Genomic DNA, 17,701 nt, shown 5'->3' on the forward strand with positions numbered 1-17,701 from the left:
AAGGAATTGTTAAAAATTGTTTTTTAAAAAATCCCCTGCGATTGGAGACCTCACTAATCCTACTGCATGCAATGGTACCGACATGTAACATTTGAAAACTATTAGAAGCAATATTACAGCATGAATCATTAGAACAGGAAAGAAATTATAGTATGCTGACAAATTTAATGTCCTTAATCTAAGTGACTTTAAAGTAGCCAGTCCGTGCAACCACAAGCACCATGAAATTAGTAAAACAGATCAATACCCTCAGATCAATATACAATGACCAGAAAGTTCACACAATAATATCTGGTGCAAATGTGTTTATCTACACAAAGAGTTGACTTTGTTGAACCCTATCTGTTGTATTTACTGGGTCTACCCTCTGAGGTCTCTTTCTTGATGCCTCCTCAGTTGGTATTATCAGCAGGGATGATGCTCAAGGAGCAAGCAGAAGACACATGCAATCCCCACATTGAGAGAAGGTGACCTGGGCCTGACGGATGAGATAATGCCATTGACTGTTGCTTCTGCCTCAGGAAGAAGAAGGATTTCTCTAATCTCATTGTGACATAAATGGTTTTTGTTGTTGTTTTCATTGACGTGTTCTTCATCTTTGACACCTCCTCCTGTCTGAAGAGATTAGGACTTCCAAATCAATCTGCACAGTATTTTGCAAAACAGCCGGATGGTCATCGGTGTCATTGACCTCCTGAACATCTTAATCCTCGGCACATAGTACAGACAAGTATCTCCGATCTCAGACAAAGCAACACTCAGCACTGAATGGATTCCAGATGTAAGCTAGCTAAACCCAGACACAATACAGGTTATACTTCAGCATCGCTGCCACTTGAATTTAACAGCGAAAGCAGATTATAAACCAATGGGTACAGCTGACTACAAGATTACACCCTTGCTGCCTGCAGTAAGCTTCAGGGTGAATTGAAATCCTGTGAAGGGGAAATCCGGTGCACCACATAACTCTATTAAGAAGCTTTGTGATCGTGGCGTAACTGTCTCCATCATCGTTGCAGATTATTTGTGAGGAGGGTGAAGACCCTGCATCGCAGCTCATACATTCCCCAGATCACATTTCTGGATCTAGTTGACACCTCACAATTTCTTTTAACCTGAAAGGAGTTGGGGCACTTCTTGCCACCCACGTTCATCTGTCTCCAAATTCTGAAGGAGGACAAGTAGGTCTATTACACAGAGTCACTGTTTCTAGCAGAGGTGATTGCTCATGCTGTGGCGGTTTCGTGGTGGATTGTTGTAAATCCTGGTGCTGTTACTGGGTCTACAGAATAATCCAGTGCAGATGTTGACCCTCCAAAATGGAAAGAAAAAAACTCAGAGATTGTAATGCTTCTGCTACTTATCACATATGAAACATCAGAAAATGATTGCACAATATTCATAGCTAAATATATTTTGTCATTTCATGTTGTGTTTTATAGGCTGAGGATTACGTTTCATATAGAACAATTGTTTAATTAAAATGGAGATTCTGACTCCGGTGATGGTCCCACCAGGATCCCCCCATGCACCGTGCGGAGAAGAGAACAAGCATTGTCTCCTCTGCAGGTGTGAGCTCCTTGAGGTTCAGTGCTCCTCCTTTGCTGTTTGTACAAGTCCAAGGCCACTTTTGTTCTTGTCCATGCCATTAAAATTATTTCCCGCTGTCCCGCTAGCTTAATTTAAGCAAGTGACTGCACTCGAGCACCAGCTAATCTCACCCCAGGATTTGCGACCTGGGGTCGAGGGAGGGGGTGGGGGCGGAGGATTATGCTGGTCCCAAATTTTACAGATTTCCTCCTCAGCACTTCATTCCCAACTCAACCCATTGAGTGGGCGTGGGCGTGGCCCTCCTTCTTCTCATCCACAGGCTGAGCATTTCTACAATCGCCTGCTGTTATTGCCAGTAACCTCAAGGGGTTATGTCCTCCCTTTTCCAGATTATTAAGGCTGTGAAAAGGATTAAGGAAACAGTTTTCAGATTTATAATCTTAATTTTCTATCAGGATAAATTCATCATGTGGGAAGGTGGACAATATCATACTTATGGCACAGGGATCTCGCTCTTGCCCCCCCGCCCCTGCCCATCCCTCACCCCATGAGTCATAGAGTCATAGAGTTTTACAGCGCAGAAAGAGGCCCTTCGGCCCATCGTGTCTGCGCCGTCCATCAATCCCTGTCCAGTCTAACCCCATTTTCCAGCATTTGGTCCATAGCCTTGTATGCAATGGCATTTCAAGTGCCCATCCAAATGCTTCTTGAATGTTGTGAGGGTTCCTGCCTCTACCACCCTTTCAGGCAGTGAGTTCCAGCTTCCAACCACCCTCTGGGTGAAAAAGTTCCTCCTCAAATCCCCTCTAAATCTCCTGCCCCTTACCCTGAATCTATGCCCCCTTGTTATTGACACCCCTACTAAGGGGAAAAGTTCCTCTTTATCTACCCTATCTATGCCCCTCATCATTTTGTACACCTCAATCAGGTCCCCCCTCAGCCTCCTTTGCTCCAAGGAAAACAACCCCAGCCTGTTTAGTCTTTCTTCATAGCTGAGGCGCTCCATCCCAGGTAACATCCTGGTGAATCTCCTCTGCACCCTCTCCAAAGCAATCACATCCCTCCTATAGTGAGGCGACCAGAACTGCACACAGTACTCCAGCTGTGGCCTCACCAGCGTTTTGTACAGCTCCATCATAACCTCCCTGCTCTTATATTCTATGCCTCTGCTAATGAAGGCAAGTATCCCATATGCCTTTTTAACCACCTTATCTACCTGTTCCGCTGCCTTCAGGGATCTATGTACATGTACACCAAGGTCCCTCTGACCCTCTGTACTTCCTAGGGTCCTACCACTCATTGCCTTATTTATCCGTCCAAAATGCATCACCTCGCACTTTTCAGGGTTAAATTCCATTTGCCACTTTTCCGCCCATCTGACCAACCCGTTAATATCATCCTGTAGCCTGAGGCTTTCCTCCTCGCAATTTACCACCCCACCAATTTTCGTGTCATCCGCGAACTTACTGATCATACCCTTTACATTCTCATCCAAATCATTAATGTAGATCACAAACAGCAAGGGACCCAGCACCGATCCCTGAGGTACCCCACTGGACACAGGCTTCCAGTCACAAAAGCAACCTTCGACCATCACCCTCTGCCTCCTGCCACTCAGCCAGTTTAGGATCCAACGCGCCAAGGCCCCCTGGATCCCATGGGCTCTTACCTTCTTGACCAGTCTCCTATGCGGGACTTTGTCAAAAGCTTTACTGAAGTCCATGTAAACCACATCCACAGCATTTCCCTCATCCACACACCTAGTCACCCCCTCGAAAAATTCAATCAGATTGGTCAGACATGATTTACCCTTGACAAAGCCATGCTGACTAGCCCCGATTAATCCTTGCCTCTCCAAGTGGAGACTAATTTTGTCCCTCAGAATTTTTTCCAATAATTTCCCTACCACAGATGTTAGGCTCACTGGCCTGTAATTCCCTGGTTTATCCCTGCTACCCTTCTTGAATAATGGTACTACGTTAGCTGTTCTCCAGTCCTCTGGTACATCCCCTGTGGCCAGAGAGGTTCTGAAAATTTGTGTCAGAGCCCCTGCAATCTCCTCCTTTGCCTCACACAACAGCCTGGGATACATCTCGTCCGGGCCTGGGGATTTATCCACTTTTTGGCCTGCTAAAACCGCTAGTACCTCCTCCCTCTCAATGCTAATATGTTCAAGTATGTCACAGTCCCCTTGCCCGACTTCTATGTCTACATCGTCTTTCTCCATAGTGAACACAGAGGCAAAAAATTCATTTAAAACCCCACCTACTTCATCTGGCTCTACACACAGCTTGCCACTTTGGTCCCTAATGGGCCCTACCCTTTCCCTGGTTATCCTCTTGCCCTTAATATACTTATAAAACATCTTAGGATTTTCCTTTATTTTGCTCGCCAGTGTTATTTCATGGCCCCTCCTCGCCCTCCTAATTTCCTTTTTAAGTATGCCCCTGCACCTTTTATACTCCTCTAGGGCTTCCTCTGTCTTTTGTCTTTTGTAACTGCCAAAAGCCCCCCTTTTTTTCCTAATGCATTTTTGTATATCCCTTGTCATCCAAGGTTCCCTTTGCTTGTTGGTCCCACCCTTGACCTTTACAGGAACATGTTGGTGTTGTACTCTCTCTATTTCCCTTCTGAAAGCCTCCCACTGTTTTGATGTGGATTTTCCTATAAGTAGCTGCTCCCAGTCCACTTTGGCCAGATCCTGCCTTATCTTATTAAAATCGGCCTTCCCCCAATTTAGAACCCTTATTTCCGGGCTGTCTTTGTCTTTTTCCATGACCACCTTAAATCTCACCGAATTATGGTCACTATCGCCAAAATGCTCTCCTACAGACACTTCCACCACCTGCCCGGCTACATTCCCTAGAATTAGGTCCAGTACCGCCCCCTCTCTTGTAGGACTTTCTACATGTTGGCTCAAAAAGCTCTCCTGGATGCACTTTAAGAATTCTGCACCCTCTAAGCCTTTCACACTCTGACTATCCCAATTTATATTGGGGAAGTTGAAATCCCCCACTATTATTACCCTATTATTTTCACACTTTTCTGAGATTTGCCTACATATCTGTTCCTCTATCTCCCCCTGACTGTTTGGGGGCCTATAGTACACTCCCAGCAAAGTGCTTGACCCCTTTTTGTTTTTAAGTTCTACCCATATGGCCTCATTAGAGGAACCCGCTAATATATCATCCCTCCTTACAGCAGTAATTGACTCCTTAATTAATATTGCAACACCCCCTCCCCTTTTACACCCCCCTCTGTCTCGCCTGAAGATCCCGAGGTTGCGGTCCTTTAGAGATTGTGACTAATCTTTGGAACAGTCATGAACATATTTACCTGTAATGTAAACAGGAGTATTAATTCGTCTCCAATTAAACATTAGAGTAGAAATTGTGCTCGGTGCTGTTCTTATATGAACACTATTTTAGGATCATTGGCAAAAGAACCCGAGGTGAGATGAGAGTGTTTTTTTTTACACCTAGTTGTTATGATCTGGAACTCGCTGCCTGGTAGGGCGGTGGAAGCAGATTCAATAGTAACTTTCAAAAGGGAATTGGATAAATACTTGAAAAAGAAAAATTTGCAGGGCTATGGGGAAAGAGCAGGGGGAGTGAGACTAATCGGATAGGTCTTTCAAAGCCCTGGCACAGGCGCGACGGGCTGAATGGCCTCCTGCTGTGCTGTATGATTCGATGGCTAAGTGTATTGGTAAACCTACATTAGATTAGCCTGGAGAGGTATGAGCACACCAAGTCCTCAAAAGGAACATCACCGATCATAATTTTGACTCTATTATTTCTCAGTAAAAACCTCTCTGACTAACAATTGATCGCATTACATCCTGCAGAAGTGTTTCACTGGTATACCATATTCCCTCTTCCTATCACAAGGCGCAGCAGCCACATTGAAACAATTTGCCAGGTGTAATGGGGACAGCTACCAGGGGAAAAATACAAATGCAGGTAACCAGATCCTATCCCAGTTAACTAAAAACAAGAACTACCATAGCTTTGACTCACAGACCTCAGATTTATAATTGGGTCCAGATTTTGGTGACAGAGTAGCTAGTTCCAGGTGTGAAGCTAGCACTGGCACAGCCAGGCTGGATGACGCCCTTCTGTCCTACGATTCCTATAAGTCCTGAGCGCGGAGACCTGAACCAAAACGCAAATTCTGAATGAATCCGCAATCTCTGGTTGGGTGAATTTTTCAAGGCTGTAAGACAACCGAGGTGCCCCAGGTTTGCAAGTTGAAACAATGGTACTTCTGACTCATAAGTGAGACAGGTCTACAAGGATAACAAGAGGTTGGCATCTGCAACTTCAGCTACCATTGCTGTCTGTCACCATTATGGTTGATGGATTTTTTCTATGTGGCTTCACATCATGTGACGCCCAACACCACAAGTGCTGTAGTCAATCTTCACTCTCACATCAGCCAAACCCCTCGAGCACTGCGCAGCAATTACTACACTTCCAGTCATCCATTATACAACCACATAATTTCAAGCATAAAAAGTCAAGATGGCAAAAGAATCTGAAAGCTCTAAACATTAAAGGGAAAACAATCTCCATTGCACGAGTACACTCTTACCTGGGAGGAAAACATTTTTTACCTGTTACTCGTCTCAAGGCAGTTCCAAGGAAACCAAGGGGTAAAAATGTGGTTGCTTTGCGCCTCCCGTTAGTGCCCTAAGAGGGTGCTGGCGGGGCACAAAGCAACTAGGGCCTGGGCGCGGCGCCGCCCATGCCTCCTGCGAAATTTAGCGGGAGGTTAGCGGCAGCGCTAACCGGTAGCGCCCTGCAGCGCTACACCGCCAGCGATGACATCATCGGCGTGCACAGCGCCCCACTCGTGATCTTCGGGGGTGCCCCCTGACTTACCGCCGGACGCTATGTCCGACGGGTTCCGGGGGGCCTACCTGCGGTCGGGGAGGCGCAATTTAAAGGCGAGGTGCGGGGCGGCCATTTTTGTTGCTGGCCGCCTGCCTGCGCTCCCGTCCCCAGCCTCCTGAACCGCCCCCACCTCCACAGAGTGCCGGCTGCGCTCCAAGAGCCCGGCACTTCTCTTGAGTGCCGGGCTCTTTTGCTGGCACTCTGATCCCCGGTGGCACAGCTAGGCCCCGGGTCGCGCTGCGCAAGGCCCCTCCCCTTTAAGAAGGGGAGGAAGGCCTGCAATACCGCGGCACGTAGCACCGCGATATTGACTTGCAGCGCCCCAAGAGGGATGCGGGGCGCTCCCAGTAGCGCCCCACTTCCCTCTTGGGGTGCAACCACTCAATTTCCACACCGGGGCACTACTCAATTTTTAGCCCCAAGAGTCTAAAGTCAGGACTGAGTAGCTGTCAGCAGCGAGCAGCTCTCAGAGTTCGAGGTGGTTACCTTCCCACATAGTCATGGATTTTTATCGTGGCATCAACAATTTTAAAATTCAGGACCAGCCAGGTATGGTGCACAGCAGTCAGCTGATTAGCATCATTTCCCCAAAGATATTGGAATTAGGACATTATCTCTCATAACGGGCACAGGCATGCTGTTTCTTAATCTGGATCTTAACTGCAGTCTCCCAGAAATGGCACTTGGTTTTAGTTCTAAATTAAAAGTGTGGGATTGAAAGATTAACATTAGCCACAGCACCAGTGCTTGACATGAAGCCTGACACAAGCCACCGGCCTACAATCAGAACAGTCATCAACACAGCAGAAAGTAAATATGGAGTTATGATCAAGCACTAATGCACAGATCGGTACAATCTGCATCCATGCATGCAGTTCCCCACATGGTAAGCCTAGAACCTCCGATGGTCTGTCATGGGGATAATGGAAATGAGTGGGATTAGCAAAAAAGCAGGAGCAAAAGTTCAAGGGCAAGTCAACCTGAGTTGTTCTTCCAGATTCCTCATGACCACTTGTAAAGAGGTGCCAGATATTTGGGAGCAACCTTCCCTATCACTCTCTTGACTGGGGATTATGAGATGAGATGAGGAGAGGAGGCAAATAATTTGTAATCAGTGATGGGGAGAAATCTGAAAACTTAAAAGGTGCTATAAGCTTGAAATTTAAATTTAAGTTTAAAAGGAACTAACGGAGGTGTTGGGCTCCATTTTCTGACTAACTTTTCAAAATAGGTACTGTACAGTCGAGCCCAGCAGTGCTGCAGTGTAATCCTCTGTGTCCCTCTGTACACGACACCACAACAACAACTTGCATTTTATCTACAGCGCCTTTAACGTAGTAAAACGTCCCGAGGCGCTTCACAGGAGCGTTACAAGGTTTGAATGTGAACAGGCAGGTTTCTTCCCTCATATTAATCTGTATCAGTGAGCAGAGCTGGGGAAAAGATGTATTCGATGCAGAAGAGGGTCCTTGAACCGTTTAAAAGTCGTGCACAACCTGTGCCCATTATTTCTTCAATATTTTATGCGGACAGCAAACTTACTGAGGCATCAGCCAGCAAGAGCGTTGATTGATTGACACATTCTTTCCTCAGTTACCATTTTTCCCTTTCTCCTGTCACTCAGTGTTCTTGCCACCCGATGCTTCAGTAAGCTTTGCCAACCCTTCCGAAATATTAAACAAATGTGAGACAGCAAGGCAGCTTCTACTCGCTCCAGGGCTCATGCCCCTGCACTAAATTTATCTTTCTCAATGCTCCGAGTGTTCCACTTTGACTTTTCTCGCAACTCCAGCTTCTGTTGGTGTTAATATTTATCAAAGCACCGCCAGTGCAGCGTTCCCATAGCACCCTGCCAGAGTCTCATCCCTATTGGAAATCTGGAAAACACAAATCCAAGCAGCTTCAGGGTGTTATCAGCTCTCGCGCTATACGGGCCCCTCTCACTGACAGACTTTCAAAGAGGCAAAAATAACTGTACTGAGATTCTTCAAATGTAAATACAGCGAGGAATATCAGCTGCTGTAGAATCATCGAACATAAGAATTTGGAGCAGGAGTCGGCCATACGGCCCCTCGAGCCTGCTCCGCCACTCAATAAGATCATGGCTGATCTTCGACCTCAACTCCACTTTCCCGCCCGATCCCCTTATCCCTCAATTTCCCTAGAATAGAAAAATTGACCGATCTCAGCCTTGAATATACTCAACGATTCAGCATCCACAGCCATTTTGAGCAGAGATTTCCAAAGATTCACAACCTTCTGAGTGAAGAAAATAAAATTGGGTGGGGCGTAAATCGGGCAGGGGTGGCGATCCCAACCCGTCGATTTCCCACTTGGGCGGGTTAGGTTAAAGTTACACACACACACCCACCCCCATCCCCCTCCCCAGTGAAAATTATATTGCCGACACCACTTTTTAAATCAGACGATTAATCGCGCTTAAAGTAACAGTGAATCACAGAAACCTCACAGTACAGATAGAGGCCATTTCAGCCCATCGAGCCTGCACCGACACATATCCCACCCGATCCCCGTAACCCCACGTATTTAATCCCCCTAACACTAAGGGTCAATTTTTATCATAGCCAATCAACCTAACCCCGCACATCTTTGGACTGTGGGAGGAAACCGGAGCACCCGGAGAAAACCCACGCAAACACGGTGAGAATGTGCAAACTCCACACAGACAGTCACCCGAGGCCGGATTCAAACCCGGGTCCCTGGCGCTGTGAGGCAACAGTGCTAACCACTATGCCACCGTGCTGCCCAGTGAGTTCTACATCATTGCACGTTGTTGCCAGATCAGAACCCATCTTGTGCTTTACGTGACTTCATATCACAGTGGCACGATTGTCTGGCATCAGACTACAGAACAGTAACTCACGGGGAACTCCTGCTTTCAGATGCATTTTATGTGTGTGATTGGTTAAGTGCCTTTTTGTGACATAGCGGCTTCAACATTGACCAGAACAAATGGCGTGTCGGGTTTTTTGAATTGAGCCGTCAATAATCTCAACAGCTACTTTTAAAATGTATTTTTATATTTCCTCTGGGCATAATTATGATTTATACACCAAAAATGGACAAAAAAAAAATCAGTAACTCCCGTTTGTGCAGATTAAGTGCCTCAGTCTTCAGCAGCCACTCAGCATGCAGGAGACGTTTATTATCTGGAGGCTTTTACTGTTCATCACTTGATATGGGCCAATCTATCAAACTACAAGAAAGAAGAAAGAGCTTGCATTTATATAGCGCCTCTTCAAACCTCAGGACATCCCAAAATGCTTCACAGACAATGAATTACTTTTGAAGTGTAGTCACTGTTGTAATGTAGGAAACGTGGCAGCCAATTTGCGCACAGCAAGCTCCCACAAACAGCAATGCGGTAAATGACCAATTATTGTTGGTTGCGGAATAAATATTGGCCAGGACACCTGGAGAACTCCCCTGCTCTTCTTTGAAATAGGACCATGGGATATTTTACGTCCACCTGAGATTACAGACTCAGTTCTGCACTAGAGTAACTGCTGCTTTTGGAATAAGCCAATTTTAAATAAAAGTGACATTTGCAAAGACAAAATGGATAACAGAGTAAGTATTGTCTGCTTCTGAAAAACATAAAACCCAAGGTTATGGGAGACCGGGTGACACAATGGGTTAACATCTCCAGGAACTGGATTTGAATTTCGTTCCTGGGATGTGGGCGTCGCTGGCAAGACCAGCATTTGCTGCCCATCCCTAATTTCCCTCGAGAAGGTGGTGGTGGTGAGCCACCTTCTTGAACCGCTGCAGTCCGTGTGGTGAAGGTACTCCCACAGTGCTGTTAGGGAGGTAGTTCCAAGATTTGGACCCAGCGACGATGAAGGAACAGCTGATATATTTCCAAGTCAGGATGGTGTGTAACTTGGAGGGGAACTTGGAGGTGATAGTGTTCCCATGTGCCTGCTGCCCTTGTCCTTTTAGGTGGTAGAGGTCACGGGTTTGGGAGGTGCTGCCAAAGAAGCCTTGGCAAGTTGCTGCAGTGCACCTTGTAGATGGTACACACTGCAGCCACGGTATGCCGGTGGTGGAGGGAGTAAAGGTTTAAGGTGGTGGATGGGGTGCCAATCAAGCAGGCTGCTTTGTCCTGGATGGTGTCGAGCTACTTGAGTGTTGTTGGAGCTACACTCATCCAGGCAAGTGGAGAGTATTCCAGCACACTCCTGACTTGTGCCTTGTAGACGGTGGAAAGTCTTTGGGGAGTCAGGAGGTGAGGCACTCGCCGCAGAATACAGCCTAGACTAATGGGAATAAAGTCTTCTCTCACTCCCACTGGTTAAACTCCCACATGAAATGAATTAATCTAGTTTTCAATGCACAGCATAAAAAATGCCGAGACTTTGGCACACTTTGTATTAATAGTCTCATTCAGCTGGGCTGAAAGGATGGCTGAGGTGACCATGTTGTAGTATGGGTATTCGGAGTTTGGGGTTGAGGTAAATTGAGCCAAAGGAATCTTTACTATGCAACTGTTGGATGTGACAACTGACTTGGGTGTACTTGCATTTATAGAGCATCTTTAATGTAGGGAAAAATGGACACCAAGCCAAGGAAGGAGAGATTGGAAGGAGTCATCAAAATCTTGGCCGGAATTGGCTTTTAAGGAGCATTTTAACAGAAGAGAGGGGTTTAGGGAAGGAATCCAGGAGCATGGCCCTAGGCGACTGGAGGCACCACCGAGGCTGCAGAGGTAGGAGGGGTGAGACCATGAAAGGATTTAAACACAAGGGTGAGAATTTAAAATTGGAGACTTTGAGAGACCAATAGAGTCAATGTAGGTCAGGGAGGACAGGGGTAATGGGAGAAGGGCCTTGGTGTGGGATAGGATACAGATACATTCTATCAAGGGATATGGGGAGAAGGCAGGGACAGGGGACAGGAAACTCTCTTTTAACCGGCACCCAAATGTCCGGAAATCTCTCTTAACCGGCAAAATTCAGGAGTAGGTTCAGGTAAGTTTTACTACATATTAGTGGCCGTGTAACCGGGGTTCCTGGATCTGTGGCCATGTAACCGGGGTTCCTGCACCTGTGGCCGTGCAACAGGGAATCCTGGATCTGTGGCCGTGTAACCGGGGCTCCTGCACCTGTGGCCGTGCAACAGGGACTCCTGGATCTGTGGCCGTGTAACCGGGGCTCCTGCACCTGTGGCCGTGTACGAGGCTCTTGTACCTTGGTAAGTATACCTCTCTGTAATCCGGACTTTTTGATCAACCGGCACCACGCCAGTCGCGTCGATGCCAGATAAAAAAGAGTTTCCTGTACTGAGTTTGGATGATCAGCCATGATCTCGTTGAATGGCGGAGCAGGCTCGAGGGGCCGAATGGCCTACTCCTGCTCCTATCTTCTATGTTTCTATGACAGCAGAGCTTTGAATATTGGGTGCAAAAAATTGGAAAAGCTTTCCATTCTCCAGCACGGTATCCCTCACCCTGTGCCTGGGCAAACTAAGGTGCAAGTTGAAACCACGAGCGTTTATCTGTATGTTATTTATCTCGATTTTAAAATCCAATTTGATGTTACAGGAAACAATCCACCAGTAACTGAAAATGAGAGCACAAAAGAAATTCCAAGCTACGTTTAACACTGGGACTGCTGAATCCACATTGGAGTTGGACTTTTCTATCCTACAACACACAAGGTTTTAGCTTTAAAACTGTGCATGTGGATGGTGATGACACAGATTGCTTATTGTAACTATTTGGATAAAAAAAAATCTTTTTTCTATTCCTTTCAAGAAAAAAAACAATGAAAAAAACAACTTTCTTGTAAATTGAATAAAAGAACGTGGTGGCTAGGTCCTAAAAATACGTACCGTACATTCAATGTAAAAGGTAATACTGCTACACAAAGAGCACACATGTACTTGAGAAGAGGTATAACATTGTACAGGATACATTCTCCCTACCCCTTAGAGATTTATAGACAAATACCAACTGCACCGCCGGTTCATTCAGCTTGTCCCACTCTCATATACTGGCTGCTGTGTTCAAAATTATTAAAGGGTTTTGACAGAGTAAATAAGGAGAAATTGTTTCCATTGGCAGGAGGGTCGGTAACCAGAGGACACAGATTGAAGGTAATTGGAACAATAGGGCGGGCGATGAGAAGATTGTTTTTTACTCAGCGAGTTATGATGATCTGGAATGCACTGCCCGATAGGGTGGTGGAAACAGATTCAATAGTAACTTTCAAAAAGGAATTGGTTTACACTTGAAAAGAAAAAAATTGCAGGGCTATAGGGAAAGATCTGGGGAGTGGGACTAATTGTATAGCTCTTTCAGACGGGCACAATGGGCAGAATGGCCTCCTTCTGTGCTGTATGATTCTATGATTCCTCCAATCATTATTACAGGATTTTGTAACTGCCCCCCTGATAATTAAACCTTTGTGAAGGATCCAAGGCATAGTGCACCACACCACCAAGATTGAAAAGGGCACGAGAGATAATTAAGGAGTAGTGATTAAGAGACGGGTAACGTTAGATTTTAAATGCCTATGGAATGAAGAGAAGACTGAAGGAGTATGTCGCACTCACAATACTTGGTCCTCCAAACACCAGCACACCTTGTCCCATTCACAAATACTGGTTTATTCAATCAACAACACAAGCTGTCCCATTCTCAGAAGTAGGCTCCTTCAATTACCAACATAACCAATCTCAGCCAAGTACTGGCGGCTCCAATCACCAGCACAGCTTGCTCTACTCTCAAATACTTTCCCTCTAATCACTAATACAGTTCCGGCTCACTCTCAAAACATTGGCTCCCTTCATTACCACCATGGCTTACAGTCCTGCCTTTCCAAGACCAGCTCCTGTGCTGTGGTGGCTACACTAATACAGTCAACCAAGACATATGAATGACGACAGACCTCGACGAAGTATTACCTTTTAATCAGTGCGTACTGTAATATGCTGCATGCTTACAAGAAACTGCACCTACTGTGCACCACTGGTGTGCTTGGTTTTCTTGTTTCAGTTGCATATTGTACTGTAAAAAGTATTGTTTTTTTTTTAATTTATTCGTTCATGGGATGTGGGCGTCGCTGGCAAGGCCAGCATTTATTGCCCGTCCCTAGTTGCCCCTTGAGAAGGTGGTTACGTTATAGATCAGTTCACAGAATTAGACTTAAGTTTTCATAACAATTAAGATTAAAGGGATGTACAAAAGTCTAAGGGTTACTATTTGAATCACTGTGTTTCAGCAGGATGGGTTGTCCCTTTCCTGCCTGAGTCAGTCACGTATGATCTTTGAAATACAACAGCAATACTTTAATCTGAGAAAGAAGAGATAGTTTGGAACTGAACGCATCATTTGAACTTTAATATGAAGGAAAGACCCTGAAGTAGTGCTTTGACCCACAACGAAAAAAATAAATGAGCCACTTCCGACTTGGGATGGCACCCAAGATTGGGCCAATAAGTGACGCAGTGTTAAGGCAGGGAACAATCACAGCGTTAACCCTGGCCGTTTCCACCACTTATTTGAACTTTAAAGCTCGGATGTGTATTTGTGGTACAGGAGCTAATTTAGAAAAGGGAATTGCTGAGAAGCAGGTTTGGGCCTTGAAGTTAAAGCTGGGGAGTACTGGAGTAAGAATGCTTAATGCCCATCTCTGATATTCCCCTCTCTGCTATTTTAGTGGAGCCTGTAACTCGTTTAAGGGTTAACACTCTGCTGAAAGGAAATTCAAATCATGTTAAGCATTCACACTTTGATATCCCACAGCGTGATTTTAAGGCCACCATAAAATAAAGTATCATCAACCTATGAGAGAAAAAAAGGGGCAAAATAATTATAAGAACCGAATTATCAATATAATAACATGTGATACCTTCATTGGCAGTTTCCTATGCAGGTCTGTGAGAGGGCCAGAGATGTGATTCTCCGGCTTTATCTCTCTTGACCAATTTTGTTTCCCGAGAAGAGCCCATGACTGTGGAATGTTCTGTAGGCTATTCAAGAAGGTGCATTGGCATTTCAAATACACTTACAAAACCGCATTAATGCAGAATTTGAACCAACTCTTCAATTCACAACTAGCTTTAGGCAGTCAATGAAGTTGTAGCTTGAAAACAAAAAAAAATATGCGGGAAGTATGTAGCGGGTCAGTCGGCACCTGTCAAAAGAAGAGTTAACATTTTGTGTGTGTGTGTGTGTACCCTCCATCAAACGGCGTGACTGCAGAACTTGACCCAACTCTTCAATTCATAAGTCGTTTCAGGCAATCAGTGAATTTATAGTTGTTATTTTAGCAAAGGTATATTTCCCCAATAGTCACGTTTCTTGATTTGTAAAAATGAATCAGGGAAGTCTTCAATCCTCGTTTAAAATGTGGACATTTGCAACTCGTGCAGGTCAATACTGTGTTTACCCATTTCAATGCTTAGACTGTGAATGTAGTCTCGCAAAACTCTTCCCTAGTTTCTGGATATCTGTGCAACCTAGCGAGATTGAATATACTTAAATTGCCTTTTCAAGGGCAAACAGTGCAGGTGAGATCTCATCTCATGTTACCTTTATCTTTGTACAATATCATTTTACTTCCCCACACTGTGCTCCCCTCTGCCCAAAACACTAGATTATGACAGACTCCAACTTAGTTGACCTAAACTCGTGCTTAATTGACCTAAATGAACTCCTTATTCAAAATCAGATTCTGTTTTGTCTTAAAACATGAGGAGCGTCCATTTACCTGGATGTATGTACTGTGCACCCATCCCTCTTGTGCCCAATGACGATAAACAGCCTCATTATATAAAAAAAAAATCAGTTTGAACTGGTAGGTAGGTATATGGCTGTGGGCCAAACACAGCGTGGAATCGAGTGAATCTGGACATGGGTGAGATTGCACGTAGAGTTTATAGAGAAGAGAAGCAAAAGAAAATCTGCACGCTATGTCTAATTAAATCAGCTGATCTATAGTCATTTTGAATCTGTTAAAAATGTTATATTATATGTACTTTTATACAACAAGAATTTGAATCTGTTAATTGAAAATGCACACAGATATGGTAATAAATCATACCTTTTGTATTACTGTAACTTATATCTTTGAGACGTGCAAAACATTTGAGGACAACTGTAAAACATCAGGAACTTTTTGCCATTGTCTTGACTGTTTTGCTAATATTGAAGGTAAGCTGATCCCTTTCCCTATACTGCTGCAGTCTCCCAGAAAAGAGCGTTGTCATTGGTTTGTCTCCTCGCATGGGGCGACCACTCAAAAGTGCGTGAACCGGCAAATCTGCCACCCACAAATCAGGTGTCCTTTTTCCTCGGTCAATCTAAGGTGGTAATGCTGATGGTGCCCATTGTGTCGTAGCACTCGCGAGGAGGCGGGCTGAAAGCCTGGCCGTACGAGCCATGGTGGAGGGACTCGGCCGATGACACCGGGCGGGCAGCATTGTGTCGCTAAGTGCTCAGGTGAAAGTGCAGTGCCCCGCCATTGTCTGCTGCCCATGAACAGCACCCGCCGCACGATGGTACTCCCCTTTCCGTACGGCATTTGAAGATACATTAAATCGTATGTCTGTGGCAGCATTGACCCCCTGCAGAGCTCCCATGTGTCTCGGCCAAAACATTGCGCTGCTTGGCGGCTTCTTTTCCTGCTAATGACTAGGCAGATAGTCATTTATACTTGTTTTCCCAGCATACCTCTGAGTCACTATACAAAGGAGAAAACTGGCCCACGTGAGCAGGATATTTCATGCAGTGTTTAAAGTGACCTGCAGTACCTGTATGTAGTCTGACGTTTCTACAAGTACCAGCCTGGTATCAAATAGACAACAAAGCCCTCTACAGAAGATTGTGTCAAACATCAACATTATGTGAACCAGACCAGAACTTCCAAGAGAACTTCTCAAGGAGGCCACATTCTTCCCTATGGTTCAATGGCCATTGGCAATTCCAATTCTGAACAAAACTCACTGTAAATGATGGCAATGTGATAGATGTACATCGATCAGAGTTAGTGAAATTCAGAGGTCAAAGGGGCCAAGGTCAGTGCAACCAATAAGATTGACAATGACATTGGTGCTAATCTGCACAGCTGAATGCCATCATCTCCCATTAATTAATGACATGGTGAATGAGAATGCATTATTTGCATACTGCACAGATGCATTCACACTGCAGGGTGAACATAGGAACATTACGAACAAAGGTAGACCATTCAGCCCCTCGAGCCTGCACCACCATTCGATTAGGTCGTGGCTGATCTGCACCTCAACTTCATTTTCCCGCCTTTGCTCCATATCCCTTGAAGCCCTTACCTAACAAAAATCTATTTATCTCAGTTTTGGAAGTTCCAATTGTCCTAGCATCCACAGCTTTGAATGCAATTTTTACAAATCAGATTCTAGCCCATTCTATTGTAGCGAATGAGCTCCCAACATTAATCAAAATCCAGCCACTTTATAATGTTATTTGAAGAGCATCATATCAGTATGACATTATTAATAAATTTCAGCTTGAAAGTTTGCACAAGGCATTAAATAATTTGACACATTCCGCAGTTTATTCACTAGTCCCACTCCAGGGACTCGAGCACATAAAGCTCGGCTGACACTCCAGTGCAGTGCTGAGGGAGTGCTGCACCGTCGGTGGTGTCGTCGTTCGGATGAGACGTTAAACCGAGGTCCTGTCTGCTCTCTCAGGTGGACGTAAAAGAATCCATGGCACTATTTCGAAGAGGAGCAGGGGAGTTCTCCCCGGTGTCCTGGGCCAATACTTAGCCCTCAACCAACAGAACAAAAAACAGTTGATCTGGTCATCGTCACATTGCTGTTTGTGGGAGCTTGCTGTGCGCAAATTGGCTGCCGTGTTTCCCACATTACAACAGTGACTCCACTCCAAAAGTACTTCATTGGCTGTAAAGAGCTTTGAGACGTTCGATGGTCGTGAAAGGTGCTATATAAATGCAAGTCTTTCTTTCTTACACATATACACATCAACTTACTGGTGGGCAATCTGTGTGTTAAAGTATCTAAAGTTCGCTACAGCGATAGTGAAGTATAGATATTCCAAGGCATGCGTTGGTATAACACAATTCATTTGCATTCATTGGTACTTCAAGAAGCGCAGTGCACTGTTAGAAATTCCAATCTGGTTCACAGGATGCTGATGTCGGAACTAATCTCTTAGAGGTGGTGTAGACCAAAGTTGACAATTCAGGAAACATCAGATGGCACAAGTACTGCAGGAGACCTTAAAG

General features: G+C 45.1%; 1 long non-coding RNA gene across 1 annotated transcript; it reads right to left on the reverse strand.

Annotated features, from left to right (window-relative positions):
- Positions 1 to 145: 145 nt before the first annotated feature.
- On the reverse strand, positions 146 to 16,160 carry LOC147113363 (uncharacterized). The gene is made up of 2 exons (XR_015079185.1): positions 15,515 to 16,160; positions 146 to 1,312 (listed from the first exon to the last, which is right to left on the reverse strand). It is a non-coding gene; the product is annotated as an uncharacterized LOC147113363 (long non-coding RNA).
- Positions 16,161 to 17,701: the final 1,541 nt, after the last annotated feature.

This window comes from Somniosus microcephalus, chromosome 8, assembly GCF_052327205.1.
Source record: "Somniosus microcephalus isolate GS21.2 chromosome 8, FLI_Smic_1.0, whole genome shotgun sequence".
Lineage (NCBI taxonomy): Eukaryota > Metazoa > Chordata > Chondrichthyes > Squaliformes > Somniosidae > Somniosus > Somniosus microcephalus.